General features: G+C 37.9%; 1 protein-coding gene across 5 annotated transcripts in view; it reads left to right on the top strand.

The window, feature by feature from the left end:
* The first annotated feature begins 1008 nt into the window (after positions 1 to 1008).
* CTNNA2 (catenin alpha 2) overlaps positions 1009 to 27295 on the top strand; it is a 1136651-nt gene continuing 1110364 nt past the window's right edge. For 4 of the 5 annotated variants that reach the window (XM_082745335.1, XM_082745334.1, XM_082745333.1 and 1 more), the window contains exon 1: positions 1009 to 1136. The gene's annotated coding sequence lies outside the window, so the exon portion shown is untranslated. The remainder of the gene's footprint in view (positions 1137 to 27295) is intronic. The other variant, XM_082745332.1, reaches the window with a different exon arrangement.

Genomic DNA, 27295 nt, shown 5'->3' with positions numbered 1-27295 from the left:
CTGTAACTTAATAGCTTGTTCCTTCTTCATTTCTAGCATTTCTGTAACAGTTACATTCCAGTCCCAGTTGATGGTGATGAACAGAGCATAAACTCCCTACAATCTCTATGTAAATTCCCAACCAAAGTAAAACCTCCGCGAGGACAAACACCGGATATTAAACATTTTTGATATCTGGAAATGCTTAAGTAGAGTGGCTGGTGCAAATTGGGGGGCTCTGTAATATTCTTTGCATCAATGAAAGAATTAGAATGCCTTCCACATACACAGCACTCAACAAAGGCTCGTGAAATGAGCAAATATTGCATTTGTTTTAACTCTTCCATCCTCTTCCAGATCCTATTTTGAAGTCTAGTCCTCCTCCCCCTAGTAGCCAGGTCCCAATAAACCTTCCTCCCATACCAGACTCCACCTTCCTGCACTTAGGCCCAGCCCTCCTCCTGCCACGTGTCTGTGCCCTCTCGGGCTCACCCTTTTTTCCTACTCGGCAACCCACGTCCCCTTTCCCCCTACCCTCTGCCCTAGGACCTCTCCCGCACGGTGTCTCAGAAACCGGTCCTCGCGGCTTCCGGCCACTCAGCTCTGGGTCCTTGCCCGGAGAGTAACGCGGTTGTCATGGACACGGCACCTGCGCCCTTCGGCGGTGCCCCTTCGCCGCCATCCCCTCCCCCCACCTGCGGCGCGGAGCTAGCCTCGCCTCCCCAGCTCCGCCCCTGCCCCTCCCGCTCGGCGCTCCTTAAGCCGCGCGCGCCCGTGTCCCCCCGCCCCGCCTCCCCCGGCCTCCCACAGCCCCGCCGAGCAGCGGGGACCACGGGGACGCGCAAGCGAGCAAGCGGCCGCGCCTGCGCACTGGCCACCTCCCCTAGCGGCGATCCGGGCCGCTGCCGCTCGCGCTTGGGCAGGACGCCGGGCGGGCGGGGGGAGGGGGGAGCGGCTTCGCTTCCAGCCCTGAGTAAGGCGGAGACCCGGGCTGGCGGGCGGAGCAGGAGGCACCGCACCTCGGCCAGAGGCTGCTGCAGCAGCTGCTGCCCTCGTCCCCGCCGCCGCCTCTCCAGTTCCTTCAGTGATTACCCCTCCAGCTGTTGGGAACGGGCGAGAAAGAGGAGGAGGCGAGAAACTCCCACCGACCCACAGAGGTGAGTCCTGGGCAGAGCATCCTCCATCCTTGCCTGCCTCCCTCCCTCCCTACCTCCCTCCCATCCTCTCCATCCTCCCCTCCCTCCTCGCTCCCCAACCCTCCCGCCCTCATCCTTCCCAACATCCCTCTCTCCTCTCCCCTCCTTTCTGTCTTCCAGCCTTTCTTTCATCCCTTTCTTCCTCTCTCCCAGCCCCACTTCCTTCCCACCCTTTCTTTCTTCCCTCTCTTCCTTTCAGCCACTCGCCCTAGAGCGCAGCTCTGCATCCTTTCCTCCCCCCCCCCCTTTCTTCACCCCTTCCCCGGTGGGAGATCCCTTGCGTGCTACTACTGTCCGGATTCAGGGGCTTCCAGAAAATTGGGCACATATACAGAGAGATACACTCTTGCACCGCGGATGCCCTGCAGGTCCCTAAATTATTTGAATTAAGGGTCAAGTTGGATAGAGTGCTGGGACATGGAAGGAGAAGAGGGTCGAAGAAGAATCTGTGGATTTGTGCAGTATTAGGGTGGGGGTGGGGAGGATTGTCACTTAAACATGTTGCCAACAACCCCCCCCCATCCCCCTTTAGCAGTTTCTTTTTTTCCTCCTGGGAATTACATATTCCCAGCGTGTGTCTCACTAATTTTAAATTAGCAGCTTTCCTGCTTTGATAGTCTCTGTGAGAAACCACAAGGAAAGAAGAGAAGAGAGGAAGAGAACAAGAGAGGAAGAGGGGAGGGGAAAAGAAGGGTGGTGGCAGTGGACGCTTGTCTTCTTTCCCCCTAGGCCTCTTTTGATTGATATTTTCAAACCACCCGCCTAATATTTGTCTTGGAATTGAACCCGTGTGTCCTTAGTCCTGTCACTATCTTCTTCAAAGGCAGAAACTCTCTAAACTTTAATGCGTGTGCAGCATAGCATTATTTATGGAATGTTTTGGTCAGCATACAAAACACTAAGGTAGATTGATTTGGGAAAACGGGGAGAAGGATGGCAGAGATGCACTTTTGTTCATTAGGGGTTAACTTCTAAAGCAGGACAATGGATAGATAGTTTTTAGAGTAATGAGGTTCTACTTCACAGGCTTATACATATACCATTTTAATAACATTAGTCACATTATAGACTTTAACAGATAATGTTAGCCGTTCTCCTCCACCTTACAGGAATTGTAAAGATCTTTGAAGAGAAGCATACTGTTTGATTCTGTTTGTAAACCACAAACCAATGGAAAAGTTGAATTAGCTCTGGGACCGTTATTAACAATTTAAAATTTCAGCTGGGTTTTGTACCGCTTAGTTTCACCAAATGTTGTATTTCACTTTACTTTCTTTAGCTTACACTCTAACCCCTTCCATTATATATATATATTAATGGTAATTTTTCAGTCTTCCTTTTTGTAAACATTGCTGCTGAAAAGTTTATTTAAAAGTGGTGGGACAACCATGCCTCAGAATGTTTAGTGTATTCATCATTTTAGAAAGCTCCAATGAACAATATAAGTATAAATCAGAAATGGAGTATTTAGAAGCTTGTATTTTGCCATATATATATTCTTTTAAAAAAAGACAACAAAACCCAAAACCTTGGTATCCATAGGATAGCTATATTTTATGTTTAATGAGTGTGTGAGGAGGAACTGAAATTTATGATGGATTCAGTGAAGCTAATAGTAAGATGCTGTGCTGTGGAACAAATTATTGATTTCTTTCTTTTCATTTAAATTATTATATGTCAATAGTGCAATATGCATTTTTGCATTTTATGGGAATGTAAAGTAGGAGTTGAGATGAAGACAGTTACCCTGCAAAGTGTATGAGTGCTGATTTGATGAAGAGCTGACACAGTTAAATCATCCCAATTAGTTTTGGGGAAGTAGGTGTTATTAGGAATGATGCACCTATCCCCTACCTAAACTCCCCTTGGTAGGAATGCAATTCCATTAATGGCTTGGCTGACTCTTAAGACATGTGGCAGAAGCTTGGTTGAATTATCAGTGTTAGCAACATCCTGATGCAGAATTGCAGTCAGCCTGGTCTGTATTTGAGTGGTTACATTCCTTAAAAGTGAACACAATTGTAGATGGGAGTATTCCTGTATTGTTGTTTTTCCTTTTCCTGGAGTGCCACGAAGCTAGTGAAAGACTTTGATAGTAATTGTATCTGAAAAAAATCAGTTAGTTTTATTCTAATTTACTCTCAGATTATTTTTCCCCTTCCAGCATCTCTACTGCTCTTTCTTGGTGGGGCTTCATAGTTGCGAGTGTGTGGAAGAGGCAGACCCTCGGTCAGCCCTGCTCTTTCTTTATTGCAGTTTTGCTACACAGAGTAATGTGGGTGTATACCTCAGTTTTTAATAATGTGCTTACTATGGAAAGAAAGGTAGCTTTTATTTGTCTCCTTTGTAAACATTTGTCCACTCAGTGAAAACAAAATATGCATATTTATTGAAGCATAGAAGCTAAAATGACATCGTTTACAGTAAGATTTTAGAAAGATGAGTACAATTAATCAAATATAAAATAGAAGAGGAACTAGTATCTTCAAAAAGCAGCCTGCCACTCTGACCATAATCCAGTTTATAGATAAAGACCTACTTCCTTTGAGGAATTTCAGTTCCAGAAGCTTCTGCCTTTAGTTGACTGGACCTTTAAGAATGTGTGGTACAGATAAAGACCCAACAGAACATTTAGTGGACGCTGTAGGAAATATTCTGGATACATTCTCTGTGCCTTCCTCACTCAGAGCTCTTAAACCCTGCCCACCCTATGCTCCGGCAGAAGATATTAGAAGGAAGTAAAAGACACCATTCTCTTTGACCTTAGCTTACAGTCTAGTTGAGGAGGACAGGCATTTGCATGAGGTCATATTTCACAATGTCAAATAAGACCTTGGGAGGGCTTTAGATGTGAGTGCATGCTTTACTTAAGTAGTAGAGAGTGTTGTACTCTTGCTTACTACTTAATTATTCTTCTTCATCTACAAAATGCAAATTTTGGTAGACTCTGATACATGGGATTACTGTAAGGGTTAAATGTGTTAAGCACAGTACTTGGTACAAACAATGAATGTATTGGGTAAACATTATTGTAATTTGGAGAAATGATTTTAAAACAATCCAAGACAACATATGATTATGTACTAGAAAGAAGTGAAGAGCAAGTAAGTGTTAGAGGAATTCCAAACAGGACAGATGTTTATGTGGCCGGGGAAAGATTATATTCAGGAGTAGCTCTGGAGGTTGGACAGATATTCCTGAGAAGGATTTCAGGCAATGTGGGCACCATAGCTGGAAAAAAAGCAGAAAGAGAAGAAACAGCAAGGTGTGTTTGGAACGACTCTTTACTGGACTATTTGGCATATAGGTGAGGGTTTTAAAAGGTATTAAACATATATAGTCAGTATAATTACACTATCCCTTAAGATGAGACAACTTGTTGTAGTGTAGGGTCTATTTTATAATAGAATATTCAGCCACCCAGAGGATTTGTATTAGTTCTCACCCTAAGCTGGATCCCAAGGCACAGAATCCAAGGTCCAGGTCACAGAAAGAACACAGACTATTTTTTTTTTTTTAAATCTCTTTTCTCTAAATTTCAAAGCAGAGGGTGAACTTGACCTTTCTGAATAACAAAGGCCCAATATTGTGATTATCACATCTCTCTCTTGTTTTGCCCTAAACCCGAGAATAATCCAGGACTGTATCTTGGAGAGTAATTTCCAAGATTATTTAACTTTGAGACATATGAAGCCTGTAATTTTAGGGTAATTGTATCTCTAGAACTTCATTTTTATTGCATTATTGACTTTTCCTAATAACAGCAATCCCTCCCCCACTTTTTTGGTGTTCAAGATTGTTAATGGTTCTGTATGAATTATGCTATTTCAAGTGTTTTCCTGGGAGACAAAGCTGTGATGACAGCAGAGGGTCTGTTTGGGAATGTGCACCAAGCAAGGTAAATATCTACATGGGATGTGGTGCCAGTGGCTTTCTGGATACGTCTGTTGGTACACTTTTAGCTTTGGTTGGTGTTTATGAACTATTTTGAAATATGTGTTCATGAAACAATTATCCAACAGCATAAGTGATATGAATTGTGTTATTTTTGTCAGAAAAGAAGATTTTCAGAATATTTTACCTGCAATTTAAAAGGATTAGTATTTATAGTGCTCATGTTTAATCTGTTTTTAATAGATTGACACAATTTGATTGCTTTATCAAAATGGTAGAATGCTCTTTTTATATTTATTTTTTCATAGTTTTAATAATACAGAAAATGTTCTCATGAATATTATTTTATGATATATAGTTATAAACATAAATGTATTTCCAAAAGCTAGCAGTTTAACAGACCAGAAAGTGTAGTATTTTTATTTTCTATGTTAAGGTTCTTTTCTCAATATTTTGACGTTTTAAAGATTCAGCAGACCTAAATAAAACATTTTCAAATGTATTACTTCTAGTCAGTTCCATAGTAAAGCACCACTGATATTTGGCAGACTTTACTTTTAGACATTTTTATTTTCCTCAAAAGTGAATTTTTACCTTGGAGATGAATTCTAACTCAACCACAAATATGCATTCTGTAACTCTTTGAGATTATTATCTGTAAAAATTATTAAATAATTATTAAAAAACACAAAGTGATAGTCTGATTTTATAAGGCTTAATTTTATAGGGCTTTTGTTCTTTTTTATTTCAAGGCTGTATAATTTTAAAAAAGATTTTACTTATTTATTTGACAGAGAAATCACAAGTAGGCAGAGAGGAAGGCGGGGGTGGGGGGGAAGTGGGCTCCCTGCTAAGCACAGAGCCTATGGGGCTCTATACCAGGACCCTGAGACATCATGACCTAAACTGAATACAGAGGCCCAACCCACTGAGCCACCTAGGTACCCCTTCAAGGCTGTATCTGCATGTACAACTCTTAGACTATTATTTTTCAGTTGTGAAGACAGTGTGCATTAACAGTAGTGAAATAAGTGATTGTCTTTCCCTGTAAGTTAAGGTGGTGACCAAATCGAAGAGTGGAATAAAGATAAAATAAAATGAATTAATTTTGTTTCATCTGTTAGCTGAAAAATTAATAGTTTTTGCTCATTTAGGGGTTTTCTGTATTTTTTTCTGTCATTCTAATTAAATCCATGTTTTATTCATTTAGAGGTATACACACACACACACACACACACATATATATATATATATTTCAGTTAACATTCTTTAAAACTAGATCATAGATAAATAACATATATGTAAAACGAGATGTTGGTTTTCCATTGTTTTGCTATTTTTCAATACCTTGCTGTTTTGTTTAGTTGCCTTTTGTGGGGGAACCAAGTATATAGCACCTGTGGGAGCTAGATCCACATCAGGACCCAACTAAAATAATAACACAGGTTGCTTCAACATTCCCCCCTTAAAATAATGGAGGTAAAAATAAATAATTGTATAATGTCCTAAGACTATAGAATCATAACAGAAAATTAATAGAACATTTCCGATATGTTACTGTCTAAACTGGGCTTATGTTGTTCATTACATATCTGCAGTAAATCCAAGGCCTTTTTTTATAGCACCTTGAAGTTTCACAGCCAAAGTCATGAATTCTGATAGAGAGATGTCATTTCTCCCACATCATAATCAGAAACCACAGTGAGGGGAGCCTGGGTGGCTCAGCGGGTTAAAGCCTCTGCCTTCAGCCCAGATCATGATCCCAGGGTCCTGGGATCGAGCCCCGCGTCGGGCTCTCTGCTCAGTGCAGAGCCTGCTTCTCTCTCTCTCTGCCTGCCTCTCTGCCTACTTGTGTTCTCTATCAAATAAATAAATAAAATCTTTAAAAAAAAAAAAAAAGAAAGAAACCACAGTGACTCCATGAATGACTAAAGGATCTGATAGTCTCATCTGATTTTAATTGTGATCAGACGAAGGTTTGGTGCGAATCCATTTTCACAAGTTTATCTTAAATTCAAAGACCTGAAAACTGTTGTTAAATATCATAAATACATAAATAAATAAGTAAATAAGTAATAAATAAGTAAATACATACATAAATAAGTAAATACATACATAAATATCATAAATACATCTTTCAGTAAAAATGTAGAAATGCTTTAACTATCTCAGAGCTAATTGTCTTTAGTTATTTTTGGGAAAGGGGATCCCATAATTCTTGAGAGTTTACCACTTGTCTTCATTTTCTTTCTTTAGGCCTTGATACCTGCTAGAGTAATTCCATAAAATATGCTTTCCCACTCTCTCCCTCCACTACCCTCCCCCCTCGCCCCATAACATGCAGAAACAGCATAAGAAGTATATACAGAACTTGTTGGGGATAATGCTTGCATCTAAATTATCTCTATATTCACTTATGCTTTCTTTGTATTTTTAATCTTATTACCTAGCATGGATTTATTCAACAGGTTTTTTGTTTGTTTTTCGTTTTTCTAAATATCTGCTCAGTGCAGAGCATTGGGCCAGAGATTGCAATTTTATGAAAGCACTGAATCTGGAATCGGGACACATCAGTTCTTCCTTGAGATTTTCAACTAACTAACTAGCTAATATGACTAAACAAGCCTCACGCTCTCCATGGCTTATTTATTTAATCTGTATTTTAAGTGACTTGGGTTATATGATACGTGAGTGTTTTCTAGCTATAAAATTCTATAATACTACTTGTGAGTTTCCCTTAAAATTTCAAGGCATGATTTATTTCTCACTGTGTCCCATTTTTTTTTCTTTTGAATCATAAACTGCTGCTACATGAGAAAAACCTTCATCTTCAGTGGCATATGCTTTCCCTTTCCTGAGAAAATTGAAAATGTAGCTTCACAGAGTCTCTGGGCCAAGAGAGAACTATGGCACATTTCCCTTTCTTACCTTCCCATCCTTTCCTCTCTCTCCTTTTTATTTTTTAAAGATTGATTGATTGATTTTAGAGAGAGAGTGGGGGAGCATGAGCAGGAGGGGCAGAGGGAGAGGGACAGAGAATCTCAAGCATCCTCCATGCTAAGCAAAAAGCCCCCACAGAAGGCTCAACCTGACCCTAACCTGAGCCAAAACCAAGTGTCAGATGCTTAACCAACCATACCACCCAGGTGCCCTTTTTAAAAATCCTTCCTGGGGTGCTTAGGTGGCTCAGTGGATTAAGCCTCTGCCTTCGGCTCGGGTCATGATCTTGGGGTCCTGGGATTCAGCTCATTGGGCTTTCTGCTCAGCAGGAAGCCTGCATCCTTCTCTCTCTCTCTCTGCCTGCCTCTCTGCCTACTTGTGATCTCTGTCTGTCAAATAAATAAATAAAATCTTTAAAAAAAATAAAAATAAAAAAATAAAATTCCTTTCTGGACCAAAGTTATCTATGTTCATGGACTAGTCTGACTTGTTTGAGTAATACCACTGTCTTTGAAAGACTTTATGGCATTAATGAATTTAGAATAAGGTGATATTTATTTAAGAAATTACGTATGCTCCAAGGTTAGTATCTGTGCCTCAGACACAGCAAAGTCTTGCTTATCCCCTAAATCCTGTCCCATAGGACAGAGTGGTTGCCAGTATTTCTACCAAACTCCCATTATGGTTTTTAAGATCAAATTTGTTGAGGTATGTTTTATATATAATAGGGTGTATCCATTTTTTGTGTTCTTAGTGAGTAGCTGGCATATAATATTAGTTTCAGGTGGATAGTATAGTGATTCAACATTTGTGTACATTACAAAGTGATTACCCTGTCAAATCTAGCTACGCTCTGTCACCAAGCAAAGTTACTACATATAGACCCTACTTTTTTTTAACATGGTTGCCCTCTGTTTTATTTGTTTTATAACTGTAAATTAGTACCTTTTAATCCCATTTCCCTATTTTGCCCATCCCCTCACCTCTGGACACCACCAGATTGTTCTCCATATATATGAGTCTGTTTCTGTTTTGTTTTGTTTATTTATTTATTTTTTATATTCCACATATAAGTGGAACCATATGGCATGTGTCTTCCTCTGTCTGATTTATTTCACCTGATAAAATTCCCTCTAGGTCCATCCATGTTGTCACAAGTGGCAGAGCTTCATTCTTTTTTTATGACTGGGTAATATTCCTCTGTATATGTGTATGCGTGCATGTGCATGTGTTTGTGTGCACCTGTGCATGTGCCACACCATCTTTATCCATTCATCTTTCGATGGACACTTAAGTTGCTTCTGTATCTTCACTACTGTAGATAATGTTCCAGTGAACCTAGGGGTCCATGTATCTTTTCAGATCGGTGTTTTCACTTTCTTTGAATAAATACCAGAAGTGTAATTGCTGGATCACCTGGTAGTTCTACTTTTAATATTTTGAGGAACCCCTATCCTGTTTCCGTAGCAGCTTGTGCCATTTTACATTCCCAAGAACAGCACCCAAGAGGTGTCTTTCTTCCACATTCTTGCCAACACTTGTTATTGTTTATCTTTTTGACAACAGTCATTCTGACAGGTGTGAGGTAATATCTCATTGTGGTTTTGATTTGCATTTCCCTTATGGTTAGTGATCTTAGTGAAAAGACACATCTCTTCACATGTCTATTGGCCATCTGTATGTCTTCTTTGGAGAAGAAATGTGTATTTAGGTCCTCTGCCCATTTTTTAATTGGATTGTTTCAGGCTGAATTGTATGTTTCTTACATATTTTGGATATTAGCACCTTATTGGTTATATCATTTGTAAATATCTTCTGAGTACCCTGTCTTTTAATTTTTTTTTTTTTGATGGTTTTCTGTGCTTTGCAAAAGCTTCTTAGTTTGATGATGTCCTGTTTACTTTTGGTTTTGTTACCCATCTCTAAGGAGATCTAAAAATAATGCTCAGACCAACATCTGAGAGTTTATTGCCTATCTTTTCTTTTAGGAGTTTTATGGTTTCTGGTCTTACAGCTAAGTCTTTAATCCATTTTGAGTTTATATCTGTATATGGTATACAAAAATTGTTGAGTTTCTTTTTTTGCATGTGGGTATTCATTTATTGAAAAGACTGTCTTTTCCCCCATTTTATATTTTTGCTTCCTTTGTGGGATATTAATTGACCATATAAGCATGGGTTTATTTCTGGTGTCCATTCTGTTTCAAAATGGATCCATTTAAGTACTATTGTGTGTTGACAAATATACCTATGTAACTGCCACTGTGATCAAGATCTAGACTATTTCCATTGCGCTAAAAAGTTCCCTTCTGCTTGATCTGCTTTGTTTCCCTGTTGATTAGCTTTTCTTGTCTAGAAATGGCTATGGATGGAATCATAGAATATGTATTCATTTTTGTCTTCTCTCATTGAGCATAATGCTTTTGATATTTGTCTATGGCTTTGATTATATAAACTTTAAGAAGAAAATGTAGGAGAAAGTCTTTGTGATTTGGGGTCAGGCAGTGATATCTTAGGTAGGACTCAAAAAGCACTAACTGAAAAAAAAAAGATGAACTAGACTTTATCAAAATTTTTTTTAAAAGCTTCTTTTTAAGAACACAAGATTTGCTAGATCTATGTATCTCTATGTCTATCTCTATATATTGGACAAAGGACTAATTGTCCTATTGTAGATAGGATTCTTGCATCTCTGTAAGAAAACAAATAATCGAACTAAAAGATGGACAAAACACTTGAAGATACATTTCACTAAAGAAAATATACAGTGGCCAATGAGGACGTGAAAAGGTGTTTCACTGCATTATTTGCCCAAGTAATGAAACTTAAGAAACACAATATGATTCTCCTGTAAAAACACTAGACTGTCTAAATTTAAAAAGACTGACAATATCAAGTTTTGGAGAGGGTGTGAAGCAGCTGAAGTTCTCAGATGTTGCTGGTGGGAACGCAACACTTGGGGAAACAGTTTGGCAGTTTCTCTTAATGTTAAAAATACTCTTACCCTACAGTCCCGGAATTCCACTCCCAGGTGAAATGAAAACATATGCAGAAAGACTTTTATGTGAAAATTAATGGCAGCTTTCTTCATAATAGCTTCAGACTAAAAACAACCAAAATATCCATCAAATTCCCATTTTAAAGTTACTCTTTAAAATTGCTGGTCTATATATTCTTTGAAGATGGGCTGTTTGCTCTAAGCAACTAGCAGCAGAAGAAAGGGAATACATTCAAAAAGATTTTCAAAAATAGTAAGAAATCCAAAGGATGGGAAGGGCAAGGTGTCAGACCTAGGCTTGATTTTCCCTCTCTCCACTTGTCTCTACCCTCCTCAGTGTCTAGACCTCACCATCAGCAGCAGTGTCTCTTCCAGAGAAATGAAACCTTTGCCAAAAGTCCTCCCTTAATCTTTTATCGCACTGGCCAGTGCTGGATCACATGGCCATCCCTAATCTATTCAACAGCGAGGGGAAAGGGAAGAGCCTGCCAGAGAGTTTAGGCTAATCAGGATCTCCTGGCTAGGGATGAGGTCAGCTTTCCCTGAAGTGCATGGTTGTGTATAGGAAATGAAAGGGACAGATGAGCTGAATGGCAGTTCTGTTAAGGAAAAGGAAGGGGAAAATCAATGTTGGGTAAGCAAGCAGCAGTGTAGTTGTAATTTGATTTAGAGGCCTGCCATGATAATCTCAGTCTTATGGAAAAAAGGTTGAAGAGGAAAATCTAGGATTGCAGTCAGGGTTTGTTATTGTGGGGATGTGTGACTAAAGGGTACCATAGGAGAAAAAGGGGGAAAGAAATTTAGATCCTGATGTACAGCATGAACTGAAGAAAGAAAGAATCTAGATTCAGGGGAATAATCCAAAGTGGGCAAGCATACAAATAGTGACGAGCAGTGCCAGGCACACTGGGGCCCATGGAGTTGGGACAGGAGGTGAAAGTCAATGCTGGCAGTAGTCTGGAATCCAGGCAGGCAAACTCCATTGCAGTTTGCCCATCTGTGAAATCAGGACCTCAGGCAAGAAGATTTTCATGTTTTGCTTGTTAAGGCAGAAGCTAAAACAGTAATTATTCTTTCTTTTTTTTTTTTAAAGGTGTTGTCAACCACTTTAGATTCTAACTGTGTCAAGAATAGAAGCCATACCTTCATTTTGTTCTAATATTCCCATTACAATCCTGGGCCCACAGTAGCTTCTTAATAAATTCTAGCTGTTTGAATGGATTCTTTGAACTCACTTTACCTTTAAACAAATCCTGCAGATGTCTGGTTAAACAAATATAGCAGCCATTCATCAAATACTTTCTTACTGTTTTGGGGGACAGAGCCTTGGCTCTATGTAAATTTGATAGAGTACTTGACCTTACCAGTTGACAATCTGGCAGGGCTGAAAAGTACCTGAACAGTTTAATACCAGAAAGAATATGATAGAGTGTGTAGTACCATGTGGTAATGACTCTACAGTGGCATGGGCCAGAAGTCCAGGTGGACTCAGAATCAGAAACGTGGCTCTAGTAATGGATGGGAGAGAGATGGTGGAGGGGGATGACCTTGTATGACCTTGTATCAGTACTTTTTAATTCAGTCCTGTCTTGGTCTGGGAACTGGGACAGGGCTGAGCCAGCAGGAAGATGGGATCAATGAGCACAGCAGTGGGAGAGGTGAAGTCACATCCAGAACTGAAGCTGAGTTGCTGAAAACTGCTCAGTAAGCAGCTGTGAAGTGGGACTGGGGTGAAGGGGAGAGGCTGGGAGTAGGGAAACATTTTAGCATTATCTGTATAGAGGTATGTCAAGAATGTAGTAACAGAAGATACATTGTTTCAAAAACAACATGTTTTATCTTTTACACTTGCAGTAGTACATGCTGGTTGAGGAACATCTAGAAAATAAACAGAAAAAGAAACTTGAAAATAAAAATTATTGCAGTCCTGGGGCGCCTGGGTGGCTCAGTGGGTTAAGCCGCTGCCTTCGGCTCAGGTCATGATCTCAGGGTCCTGGGATCAAGTCCCGCATCGGGCTCTCTGCTCAGCAGGGAGCCTGCTTCCCTCTCTCTCTCTCTGCCTGCCTCTCCATCTACTTGTGATTTCTCTCTGTCAAATAAATAAATAAAATCTTTAAAAAAAAAAAAAAAAAATTATTGCAGTCCAGCTGTCCAGGGAACATTTGGTGGATTTCTAGTTTCAGCCCCACCATGAGTATATCTTGAGTTTACCATGTAGAGGTCTCTTTAAGGCATAACTGAGATCATATGTGTATAAAATTGTGTTCCATTTTTTTAACTGAACATGTTTAAGCATTTCCTGGGTTAATAAAAACTCTTCTTCCACACTAATTACTTTGTAACATTACTTTGATTGGAATTTAAGTTTCTAGTTTTTGCTTATCTACAGAGATAAAATTTTTGTGCTGTTCTGCCTTCCTATATGGTTTGGGTCATGACTTTGAGGTCCCAGAAGAGTGCCTTCAGGATATAGCTGGTCAATGTCTATGTAAAAAGATAAATATTTTTTTATTTACTGAAATGGTAACATGGTTTTCTGTGCCTCATTTTTATATAAAGCTTAGTGGGTAACGAGTATATACATGTAAACGTATATATAATATTATTACATATTACATATGTTATATATTACATACATATTTGTATCTATTATATGTTTATATTATGCATATATATTATATATTTATATATATTTTAAACTGTTGCCTATTATTCTATACTCTATAACATTATTTTCTATCATGGTTTAGCCATGGTTTATTTAATCCTTGTGTTTTCATGGACATTTAGTTTATCCTGTTATTTTGCTATTTCAAACAAACATCCTTATGCGGTTTTCTTGTCCACATATACTAGGGTGCTTTTTCTTTTTTTTTTTTTTTTTAAAGATTTTATTTATTTATTTGACAGAGAGAAATTACAAGTACACTGAGAGGCAGGCAGAGAGAGAGAGAGAAGGAAGCAGGCTCCCTGCCGAGCAGAGAGCCCGATGCGGGACTCGATCCCAGGACCCTGAGATCATGACCTGAGCTGAAGGCAGCGGCTTAACCCACTGAGCCATAGGGTGCTTTTTCTTAAAGCTAGATTGGTAATTATAATTTGAGTCCCGAGGTGTGTGCATTTTAGATTTTATTAGTTCATGACTAATTGCTCTTCAGAATGGTAATACTACTTTATTTTCACCCGCAAATGGAAGGTATATATTTCCTTAAACTTTTGCCAATACATGATAACTTTAAGCTTAGAAAAGTTTACCAGTGAATAGGTAATAATGATATCTTTGTTATGTGAATTTGTTTCTCTGATTTTTGGAGAGGTTGATTACTTCTGAATTTGTTTTTTTTAGCCTAATGGCCTAACGTTTTGCTTCTGCTGTGATAACTGTGTTCATGTCTTTACCCATGTGTTTCTAGTGAATTATTTATCTTATCTTAATTTATAGGACTTATTTATGTCCTCTGGATATAAAGATTCTGTTGTTGTTATACTGTTACAGCTACTATACCTTATGGTTTGTTGTGATGTCCAGTAAATGATGATTTTTCTTTTTCCAAATTCCTCTATCTATTGTTGGACCTTTTCTTCAGACAAGTGGGATAGCCAGGTTGTCTAATTTCATAAATAATGTACTTGGGATTTTAACTGGCATTGTGTTTCATTTCAGAGCATTTGAGGAGAAAGTAACAACTTTCTCATTCATAGTCTTTCCAGTGGTATGTCTCATTTATTAAAGTCTTTTTCATGTCCTTCAATATCATAAATTGTTTTCTTCCTAGAAGAAAAAGTCTTTCTCATGTTACATTTATTATCAGCTTCTTGTAGTTTCTAATGCTGTTGGGGAAAGGACTGTTTTTCTTTCACATTTTCTGAAAGGTGATTATCTATATCATTACTGATACAGAAACTATTCCTTTTCATTTTTGTGTTACCTTGTTGAAATACTTTATTCATTGAGAAACCTTGTTCTTCTTGTGTTTTTCTTACAAATTTGTAACCTCTTTGTATGTAAAGCTAAGTTTATGTTTATGGAGTATGTATACACACGCACACGCACACACACGAACATGGCAGCATATAATACTCCTTTTTTTTTCAGCTTTCTTCTAATTTTAGTGTTTTTTAAAGATTTTATTTATTTTTTTGAGAGAGAGAGAAAGAGTGAGAGCTGGGGTAGGAGGACAGGGAGAGAGAGAATCACAAGCAGACTCCTGCATGGAGCCTGATATGTGGTTAGATGGGTGACTCCATCCCACTATCCCAAGATCATGACCTGATCATGACCTGAGCTGAAATCAGGAGTCTGATGCTTAACTCACTGAGTCATCCAGGGATCCCTAATTTTAGATATTTCTTCCTGATAACTTAGATTTAGTGTGAATGAGTCATTATTCGTATATGAAATATACTATAGTGCGATCTGAAAACAACTTTTTGCTTTAAAAATTATTCTCAATATTAGTCTCTTCCATAGTAACCCAAATACATTGTTGTATTTATATGTAATATTTACATATTATTGTTATATGAGTGTAACTATGAACCCTTTTCTTTGGAGTAAGCCCAGTGTAGACATGGATTTCATATGCTCACTTCCAGATATTTACTTGGTACTTTTCTAGGCCTTTATGAATATTTGATAATGGTATTGTTTGCATGTGACTCTTCAAAGGCATGAACTATGTATTTTTTAGATCTTGGACTGAGTTGAATGAGTAGCATTCTGATGATGGTGATTATGTGCTTATGTAAATGCTCATGGTAGTAAACTTCCAAAACTTTATCTAAATGACTTTATTCCTTGGCTGATACTTTAAATATTATGTTCTTATCATTTTCGTGCTGAAGTTGTTGTGCTGCATACCATCTCTTCTTCATAGTCAGCATTGTCTTTTAGAAATATGTAAATATTAAGACAGCCATGAGTTTAGCACCACTGAGGAGCATTAGAAGTATTCAGTTCTTCAGCAGAATTTAATAATTTTGGCACTAGATCTGTTTCAGACTTCAGGGGAAGCTTCACTTTGGTTTTATTTTTATGATCTCCCTTCATTATGAAAAATGGTTATTTGGAAAAAACACCTTTCATTGATTCCGCGTACTGAGAAAATAGGCAGATTGCCTTGAATTATAATTACTCATCTGGTCTAGGCTTTCTGCATACATATCAGTATTGATTTATCATAAATGAACCCATCACCTTAAAATCCTATGATCTGTACTAACATATTATAAATAGATGATGTAAATTTACTGTTGAAAACAGGGATTGTTCTTTTTGGAATATTAATTGAATATGGGTGTGAGATTAGTAGCAAGTGGCAAGTCCTGATTCATAGAATTGTAAGATATTTTTATTAATGCTGAATCAATAAATCTAATTTTTAGAAACGTGGTTAACTTTATAATAGTTCTGTTTTTTCCTAAAGAATTACAATGAGTCACAATAATACTAATTTCATAAATTTGAATAAAGATTTCAGTGACCGGCATGCAGCTGTTTCTGTTCTAGCTGGCTTGAATAATTTGAGATAGCTCTATTTATCTGATGAAATTTTCTTGATGCCTGGCTGCCTTTGGAAAGAATTTTGTTTGCTCTTGTTGTTAGGAATAACTGACTTCTTAAATCCAGGTGTATCACTTATTATTGATCATATTAATTTACAGTTGCAGAATTGTTCTTAACTAAAACAAGTTAATGTATAAAAATACTCTTTTCAGTATTTAAAATATTTCATATCAGAATTATAAACATGTGACATAAAAATTTTTATCAGGTAGGAGAGGCTTGGTGGCTCAGTCAGTTGAGTGTCCAGCCCTCAATCTCAGTTCAGGTCTTCATCTCACGGTTGTGAGTTCGAGCCCAGAGTCGAGCCAACTTAAATAAGAATGAAAAATAGTTTTATCAGGTAGGATGTTAACTTTGATCAGATTCATTTCTATTCTTACTATAATGATAAAATAACCTGTGTTGTTAGTATTTTGCCTTTCATTCAAGAAAGTGCAAACATTTTGTAACATTAAAATATCAAAGACTTGTACACTAAAAATTCTAAAACATCATAGTAAGAAATTGAGAAAGACCTAAATAAATGGAAATACATCCATGTTCACAAATGGGAATACTTACTTTTGTTAAAATGGTAGTATTCCTCAAATTAATCTGCGGATTCAGTGCCATCACTGTTGGGAATCCTAGCTCCCTTATTTACCAAAATGACAAATTATCCTAAAATTCAAATGGAAAGCAAGAACAGCCAACACAATTTGACAAAAGAACACAGTTTGGAGGATTTATGCTTTTCAATTTCAAAATCTACTTCAGAAGTACAATGATTAAGACAGTGGTAATGGCAAGAGCAAAGCCAGATAGATCCATGGGATAGAATTTGGCATCTGTAAATAAACCTATTCATTTATGGCCAACTTATTTTTCAACAAGGGTGACAAGAACATTCAACTCAGCGAAAAGTAGTCTTTCCAATAAATTACAAATGTTTACATACAAAGGAAAGAATTTGTATCCCTCTCTCATCATATAAGAGATAATTCAAAAAGGAAATGCACCATAGACCAAAATTTAAGACATAACCATAAAACTCAGATAAATACTGGTGTAAATAAATCTTTGTGGCCTTAGATCAAGTGGTGGTTTCTTAGCTATGGGACCAAAAGCAAAAGCAACAATAGAAAAAAAAAATAAATAAATTGGACTTCAAAAAATTAAAAATTTTCTGCATCAAAAGACACTGTGGGAAAATATATTTACAGTCATATATCTGATAAGATCTAGTAACCAGAATATGTAAAGAACTGTTACAACTTAATAATAAAATGATAAATATCTAAATGGGCAAAGGACATGAATAGCTATTTCTTCAAAAAATATGTGCAAGTGGCATATAAGCACATGAAAAGATGCTGAACATAATGAATCATTAGGTAAATGCAGTTGTAAACCACAGTGAGAGAGTGATTCATACCCACTAGTTTGGCTCTCATCAAAAAGAGACACCAACAGATCTTGGTGAGGATATGAAGAAATTGGAATCCAGGTTGCTGGTGGGACTGTGAAATGGTGCAGCCACTTTGGAAAAACAGTTTGGTCCTTCCTCAAAAAGTGAAATGCAGTTACCTTATAATACAGTAATTCCACTCTTAGGTATATACCTAAGAGAAATGAAAATATCTACCCACAAAACCATACAAACCTATAGTCACAGCAGCATTATCTGTTATAGGCAAAAATGAAAACAAATTTGATACTAGATGTCCTAAGGGTAGAAATCATGTCTCACCCATCTTGGTATTCTAAATAAGGTACCTTACCTAAGAAAGGTTGCATAAAGGAGTATAAGTATTGGGTCTGCATCCTCAAAAATACCAATGTTTAATTAAGAGACAAAGAATGAAAAACATTTGATGGAAGAGAAAATGAGGAATCATATGAGGTATTTATCATGGAGGTCAAGAAAATAAGCTAAGTGTGTGTGTGGGGGGAAGAACATGGCAGAGAGAGAATTGTTGCTGTCACTTCAAACCCTTGGATCAGATTTTAACCCAGAACACACAGACATTTGAAAGGTAGATTGTAAGATCAAATCTTGCACCTGTTGGGTTTTTTCCATCCATGAGATCTTTGGATTCTGACAGCCAGGTGGGAGGAAGAAGGCAAGAGACGGGACAAATGGATGGTGAAGGCTGAAACCAGGAGGCTTTTCTGTGGCCATTGCCCTAGGATTGTACAGTCATGCAATCTGCTCTCAAAAGCCCCGGGAGCTCTCCCCATGATGAGAAGAGACTGTGGGAAGTGGCCAGATAAGTGGTCAAACTATGACCCTGTGACCAATGCATGATCTGTGTAGAAGGCTGGCTGTGGTGGGAGGTAAGGTTGGGTGTCTTTTCGCCCTGACTCCTGATATTTAAGCCAACAAAATTTCCCTTCTAGCTACAATCTTCATCTTATTGCACTACTCAATGATTGGTGTAGGTAGCATTTTAAAAATGGAGCTTGTTATGCTGAAGGGTAACTCTTGCGAGTTTAGGGCTTTGTATAAAATATGCTTTCAATAAAAGCAGAAAAAGCCTTAACTGTTGTTAACAGTGTGCCTCATGTCTCCAGCAAGGAAAAAAAAAGTATTTTACTAATAGTGCCCATACAACTAGCAGAAATTATTTTTTCAGTAAAGAGGATGGTATAATTAGTTTGAATTGTTTCAAAAGGAGCACCCTGAGCATCAGATGTTATCTGATAGGGCAGGGAGTTCATTGGTGAAGTCAGCATCCTAAAGTAGGTAGAAAGCAGGGAGTTTTAGAATTTTACCACTTTGTACAATTTTTGCTTTGTTTTCATAATTTTTATTATTTCTAACTTTTTGCAAAACCAGAATTAGACAAGACTTAGAGAGCAAAAAAGATCATGTCAACTGTACCTTGCTTGGTATTAACAAATGGATTTCCAAAATCCAGTTTTGTAATTACAACCGTCTTTTATAATCATAATTCATAATCATTAGGGAAGGTTATGATTTAAAGAAATCCTTTTGTAAAGTGAATGCCATGACTTGGTTTTGTTAGTAAATAGATATTACCTATCACCTATATCTTGCCTAGGGGGAAGAAGATAAGTGGTCAAATATCTATATGTTCTGGGTTTAAATCTGATCCAAGTGGTATAAAACATGATTTACCTATGCTCCTTGTTCCATTCTTTCATTTCTCTTGTACACAACAAATCAATTTATAAGCATTAAAATGCAAGACAGGTTAAATTCTTAATTCTTACTTTGAACAAAAGTGTTGAAAACATGAGGAGTTTGTTCTCGGATATGAACAATAGACTTGGTTGCCAAACTTGGGAAATAATCAAATGTTATGTTTTTGCATTTATATACCTACTAATTAGGAAATTAAATGATATTTCCATAGCAACAGAAACAGTCTCCTTTCACATTTGTTTTATGCCTGCAATAATACACAACAGGGTGTCCAAGAACATTAGTCTAAGGTTCCAGACAGGCAAGGCGTGTAAGTACTGACACACAAGTGTGCACACAGGGGGTGTTATTGGACTTTTAAAAATGATACTTGAGTCACTAAAACCATATCAGTAAATACTTAAAATAGTAATGTTCCAAAGGACTAACTGTTTTGAAAGACCCAAAAGACTTTCTGGAAGTCTTTCACATACACTGAACTTGGTAAATGACTTAGCCAGTCTAAAGAATTCGACTACCATGTCTTGGTGTGCTTGAAGGTGCTCAACTAACTAATTGCTATTACAATTCTTTTGAAATGAACAGGGTTAATGTATAAACAAATGTTGCCCTCTCAACCTGCTTCATCTCAGAAAGCAAAATCATAGAGGTGGACTGAAATCCCTAGGGAGTAATTCTGTCCTAAGGATTAAGGGAATGGCTTCATGAGATGCTTGGCTAAGCTTTTTGGAGCTTTCTGACGATGGTTAGTTTAAGAGGGTGAGAAAGAATGCCCTCTAGTTTTACTTCCTTTGGGCCTTTGTCCCAAATATATATTATGATTTTGTTATTTTGCAATAGTACTACTATGATAGAATTAAAGTTTGAAGATGATTCTAGATGGGTTCATTGAATATGCTTTAATGCTTTAAAAATTTCTTTACTGACTACATTCCTCTGGTAAAGCAATTGATTTTTTTTTTTTTATACTGGCATTGACTATTCTTGACATATGAGTTTTTTAAACTTCTTTCTCTTGCTGGTTTCTGATGACAGATTTTTAAACCACCCTCAAAACTCCAGGCTGCTGCAATGTCATCCTCCTGTCACATAATTTAATCTCCTGCCCCCGCCTCTTGTCCTGAGTGTCATTTCTCCAGTGTTATGTCCCTAATCTTGACACACACCTGTACCAGATTAGTTTTTCATACTTAAATTTTCTTGACCAGAAAACATTTGGTATGCTTCTGTGGCTGCCGAATTAAATCTAAATGCCTTAACCTGCCGCTCAGAGCTCTCCTGTCCAAACTTAAGCTCATATTCCAAAAAGGTATTCTCATGCTCCTCTGTTTGAACTCTCTGCCTTGGCAGGTATAAAACATGGTTCCCCTGATAAACATTTTTTCTCTTTCACAGGCACCTGGGACTCATTTTCTCCTGTTGACTTAGGAGACAATCTCCGTGCCGTTTAAGTCTGTCTAGTGTGCTTCTGTTCTTGATGAACCTGTATCTGAGTTGTTATGATGATCCTCTCTCACTCTCCTCCTGACTTCCATAACTTTTTTTTTTTTATATACACTGCTTATATTATTTTATCTTGTCTGAGAGTTATTGGTGTGGGTTTGTGGCCCTGGTCCCATCTTTCACTACATAGCCTGCACACTTCTCTGTGAAGGTCTTTAAAGCCAGGATCACCTTTCTTCATCTGAGTATGCCTTTCGGTGTATATGTCCTCTAATTCAGTATATCTGAGTACAAGAGTAATTCAGTAAATGTATGTGATTTAAATATATTAATCCTTTTAAGACATGAAGTGAACAGAAGGCTATGTGAATGTGAGGGTATTTGGAAATGTCAGGTTTACAATACTGAAAAACATGTTAAGGCAGTTATTCTTTGAGAACTAGGAAAAGCTCAATGAGTTCCTGTGAGTTATAGCATGGCATAGTCTTACATGATTTTAATAAGATCATAACATTTGAATTTTATTAACCGGAGCATACTAAAGGATATTCAATTTGGTAATGATGATAGAGACTGAGTAATAAAAGTGACCCCCAAACTCATTAAGATCGTAAGAGTGGCACATGTTTGCAATGTCTTCTGAGTGTCTAGAGGAGCACGAGGAATGTGACTTCCGTGGGATACGAGTCCTGACGAATGCTTCACTGAGCAAGTTCTGTAGACAAGTCAGGTTGGGGAATGATATTTTTGTCGTTGTTTAGTAGTTTGAGAGTTGCTGCCATTAAACAGGCAAACACCACTCCAAAATGCAAACAACCCAATACAGTTGAACCACCTTTAAATATATATCCAGACGTCCTATATTCATTTGGTGGAAAAGTCTTTAAACAACCTGCTCTCCCCTGCTGGATATAACTGGCATCCTGCAGAATACACCAGAGGAAACATTGACCTGGCCCACTGATAAGTTTTCTACAAATTTTTTTTGTTGCACAAATAATACTATAGTCAAGGATTTTTTTCTAAAGAGGGAAATTTTATCCCTTGCATTACCACCATAGGATGTTGTTTGCGTTTCTGTGTCACCTTTCAGGCTTGTTCACCTTCATTTTCAGCAGGCATATGGTTTTGTGTTGTTTGTAAAATCTGTGGAGTTCCTGGGATGCCTGGGTGGCTCAGTCAGTTAAGCGTCTGCCTTGGGCTCAGTCATGATCTCAGAGTCCTGGAGTCCTGCGTTGGTCTCCCTGCTCAGTGGGGAATCTGCTTCTCCCTCTACCCTTCCTCCCCTTTCGTGATCTCTCTTTCTCTCTCAAATAAGTAAATAAAATAAAATCCTAAAAAAAATCTGTATTAAAAATTTTTAGTTTTCATAGATATATAAAATTTATAGAACTTAACTATACAATTTATAGTTTTCATACATTTTATAATTATGATTTAATGGCTACATGGTTCATTGCATTTTTTAAATGTTTATTTTTCTCATTCTCATTTGTAAACAATTTAGAAATGAGCACCTTTAAGTGCATAACTTTCTTTTAAAAATCAGCATAAAAATCCCAAAAGTACAGATAATAAGTTGAAGGCTCTCGTAATTGTGGCTGTGTTGTTCAGGGTAACTCCTAGATTAGTTTACATACCTTACTTCAGTGTTTGTTTGTACTCAGACTCTGTGTTATCATGCTAGCAACAGCTCTTCTATTCAGTGTAATTGTCATGAAATAGAAATTTGTGAAGAGTCATTTCTTTTCTACAAGCTGATAGAGATGAAATTCTTTTATTGTAAAAATGATTTATTATAAAAAACATAGCTTTTGCTACCCTTAACCCATGGCCATCTAAACACAGATGTATTTTAGTGCTGATAGGGTTTTTCTTTCTGAGCCACTCTTTTTCATTTTTGATATTGTGCTTGTTTTCTCTTATTTCTCAAATATAAACTTGTACATGGTTCCCTGATAACTATTTAGTTATGTTTTAAGTACCTTTCCCTTTGTGTCACTACTGGCTCCTCTGTTAAAAATATCAGGTTTGGGGACGCCTGGGTGGCTCAGTTGGTTAAGCAGCTGCCTTCCGCTCAGGTCATGATCCCAGCGTTCTGGGATCCAGTCCCGCATTGGGCTCCTTGCTCGGCAGGGAGCCTGCTTCTCCCTCTGCCTCTGCCTGCCATTCTGTCTGCCTGTGCTCGCTCTCTCCCCCTCTCTCTCTCTGATAAATAAATAAAATATTAAAAAAAAAAATCAGGTTTGGGGTAGTTTTTTTTAATTTCTGGATTTCCGGAGTGCCTCGGTGGCTCAGTGGGTTGAAGCCTCCGCCTTCGGCTCAGGTCATGATCCCAGGGTCCTGGGATTGAACTCGCAAAGGGCTCTCTGCTCAGCCAGGAGCCTGCTTCCCTTCCTCTCTCTGCCTACTTGTGGTCTCTGTCTGTCAAATAAATAAAATCTTTTTTAAAAAATAAATAAATTTCTGGATTTCTAGTGTTATTCATTATAGTCAATTAATTTAATTTGATATTGAGTAGAAAAGGCCCAAGAATAAAAAAGGAAGAAATTTAAAAGTAAACAATTGATGGATTAAACATGGCATACATTTTTAAATAATAATAAAATGAAAACATAAAGTTTTAAACTATACATGCAAAATTTTTTTAATATATGACGCACAAAGTCTTAATGTATTTTAGTTAATGAACTTTTACACATCAGTAAACAGAAAGTCTCAAATACTTTCAGAGAAAAAGTGGGTAAGCTTTTTTTTCAGTGAACATATTTTGCTTTTATAAATCAGGAAGAAAGGACATTTATCCTCAGGAAAAGGTTGTGATAAATAGAAAATAAAACTGAACATTTTGCAGTTGTGCACTTTTCTGCGTCATTTATTCTTAGATTTGTCTGTGCAGTGACACAATTTTATATATATTTATTTATTTTTAAAACATACAATAATTTATTACCGTATGTAAATGATAGCAGAATTTGAATTTCAAGAGATGGATCAAATATGAAGAGAAAGAAAAGGGATTCGAAGGTACTGCCAGAGTGAACTATTAAGGATAGTTGGTTAAGATTATTTTCTGTTGCTTCCTGCCTCCTTTTTGGCTGCACATTGTCAGCTCTGTGGAGGAGTTGGAGAAAATGTCCACCGAGTTATCATGATTAACACCTGACTTGTCATAAAATATCACTAATGTTGGAATGTCTCAAAGGATGCATAAGTGAACAGGTCTCATCAGATTTAGGCATTCATTATGTTAACTAGTTGATACTCAAGCTTCTTGAGGAGAGGCAATGCGGACATGATTTTCAGAGAAGCCACACCTGGAATGATTGGCCCACGGTGATAGAGACCTGAACGGTGTGTGCTGAAAGAGGAAGAGAAGTTGCCGAAAGTCAGAGGTCGAAAAGAATACTGTACCTGAATTCCCATCTGTAGCCTCACTGTTTTGAGCAGCTAGGTTTTTGGTAGTTTAATTTGTCAAGAGCTGAGTAGTGGAATTAATCAGGTGAGAACACCTATCTGTGTTCTGTTGATTGTGATTATATATTCACCACTCCTGAAGTGCAGACTCTGGTTTGTCACTCTCCAGGTTGGTGGGAGAAGTGTGGGCGGTTTCCTTCAGTCTTCTAGAGGCCATCCTAGTTGATGTGCAGCCTCATAATGAAATGGTAAGGTCCAAAGAGAAGTCCAATATTTCTGGTATTGTTTTGCCATTTTTAAATTTCAAAGGCGTAACGAGATATTTTAAAATTAATAATATTATTCAATATGGACAAAATTATAGCAGGACTTTTTTGAGTGATTAAATGAATATTTGCACCTGGGTGTCTCTAAGGAACATGTGTGAACCCATGCACACATTCACTTTCAGCTAATCCTCTCCTACTCCCTTTGGCCCCACTGATTTTAGTGGTAGCTACATCTGTGTCTCTTGATGTTCGTATCTGTCCTTGTTCTTCACCTGGGATTCTTATGTTGCTCACCTCACTTTGTCCTTGTTGGTTGAATTGGCCATTCTTCCCTGCAGTGTCCCTGCCCTTTATATGTGCATGTGGAGGGCTAAAAATAAACCTACTAAAAGTAGTTCTGTTGGTGAATTGAAAAAAATAACTCCTTAGCTGAATGATTTGACCTGCTTGATCCACCAATGTGCCTTGTCATGAAATGTCCACCGTTTTTAGAAATTATTAATCCCTTGAACCAAAAATGTAAAAGCCTATTTTGTTTCTCAGTGCTTTCCTCCAGATTTCTATTCTGGGATTTTGCCATCTCTTCTTTAGAAGGCTCTGCCTGTGCTCTGTTCCTGCCTTTCTGTCACTTCATGCTCTTCCTCATACCCTTACATCACATTTGATCCTTTTATCCCTTTGCTCCTATGGTGCCCATATCTATGTTTGGGGTATTTTTTTTTTTTCTTATATTTTCCAGTCATGGTGCGAGGAATCACATATCTGACCTTAGGAAACCCAACTTGAGTAGAAAAGGCCTGGCTTTCTGGTAGGGCAACTAAGGTATTTGTCTTTTAGGAACCAAATCAGTCTCGGTAACCAGACTTCATTTCTGCTGAAATTCAAGGGCTCTTCCTACAGCAAAGGTTGTTTGCTGCCCTCACCACATGAAAAAAGAACTTTGGAACCATCAGAACCCCTTTCACTTTTCTATCATAAATACCATGCCGGTTACATTGATATCCTAGAAGAACATAATAATTCTTTTTCAACACTCATTTATTGAATTTCCCACTGTGCATCTCTTTTCTTCTCAAGGGAAGGTTAGGCATACAACTGACTTTGATACCAGTGAGGTTTTGGATAATAGGGTTTTATAATTATATACTCCAAATTAAAAATCTCAGATCATTTTACATATGCATAGTGTAATTTTACTTCCTTCAATAAGACAATATAATAATTATTGATTCACCTTTTGGTAGAAAAAAATGTCTGTCTTATGCCAAGAGAGACAATTGCTATTTCAACTTCACTTACTCCATATTCAGGTATAAAGTCAGGGTCACAAAAACATGCATTAAGATAGCAAGATAGGGCGCCTGGGTGGCTCAGTGGGTTAAAGCCTCTGCCTTCAGCTCAGGTCATGTTCCCAGGGTCCTGGGATCAAGCCCCACATCAGACTCTCTGCTCTCCAGGGAGCCTGTTTCCTCCTCCTCCTCTCTCTCTCTCTGCCTGCCTCTCTGCCTACGTGTGATCTCTGTCAAATAAATAAAATCTTTAAAAAAAAGATAGCAAGATAATTAAAAAAAATCAAATAAAAGAGAATATAAATTAAACAATTTTTTTTTCAAATTTCATGCTTTAAGAATTGTGGACCAATAAGCTCCTGCAAGGATGATGCTATAGCGATAATTGTCTAATAATTGAACATTATTTGAAAAAAGAAAAAAGAAACTTGCCCGAGTATGCTTTTAGCCTCAGTGTATCAAAAAGAGGTACTTTTGAGAACCTTATGCTCACTGCACTTCTAAAGTCCAAAACTATTATTTGTTTTTAATTCCCCACTGTTAACTGCTGTTGTTGAGAACTTGAGCAGACAGTCTTGGCTGTCCCAGCCATGGGATTTAGCTGTCATTAGGACTGTTGGGGAACTTCCAGATGAGAACAGTGTTCCAGAATACTGAGGAAGCATGGTGGACAGAAAGACCTGTTGAATGGGGTGAATGGGGAAAATGTAGAGTATGGCCTTATTGCTGAGAAGATTTTGAGACTAGACACAGCAGCCAGGGCTCGGGTCGTGGCGTTCTGAAGCAAGGGGGAGCAGAAACTAAATAAGGAAGCTCAGAAAATGTCGTGGGAGGTCTGAGTCTGGTGTGATTGGTACTTAGATCCCGCAGGGTCAGAATGTGATGGGAGAAAAGGTCGGGGCAGAATCCAGAGGTTATTGAATGCTAATCTAAGGGATTTGGGCTGCATTTCTATGCAAGGGGAAGCTGTCTTAATTAATGTGCTCTGATGTCTGAAGCGTGACATGAGGACTGCAAGGAGAGTATCATAACTGGGAAAGGTGGTGGCAGAGGAATCAATTAGGAGGCTCTCTCAGTAAGTCTTGTGAGGCTTTACGGGGACTGGAATGAGGATAGAATGCTCGAGAATGGAATAACTTGGAGAACGGATCTGTTCA

The sequence above is a fragment of the Mustela nivalis genome, assembly GCF_964662115.1.
Source record: "Mustela nivalis genome assembly, chromosome: 8".
NCBI classification, from domain to species: Eukaryota; Metazoa; Chordata; class Mammalia; order Carnivora; family Mustelidae; genus Mustela; species Mustela nivalis.
This window is presented reverse-complemented; position numbering and strand designations above follow the sequence as displayed.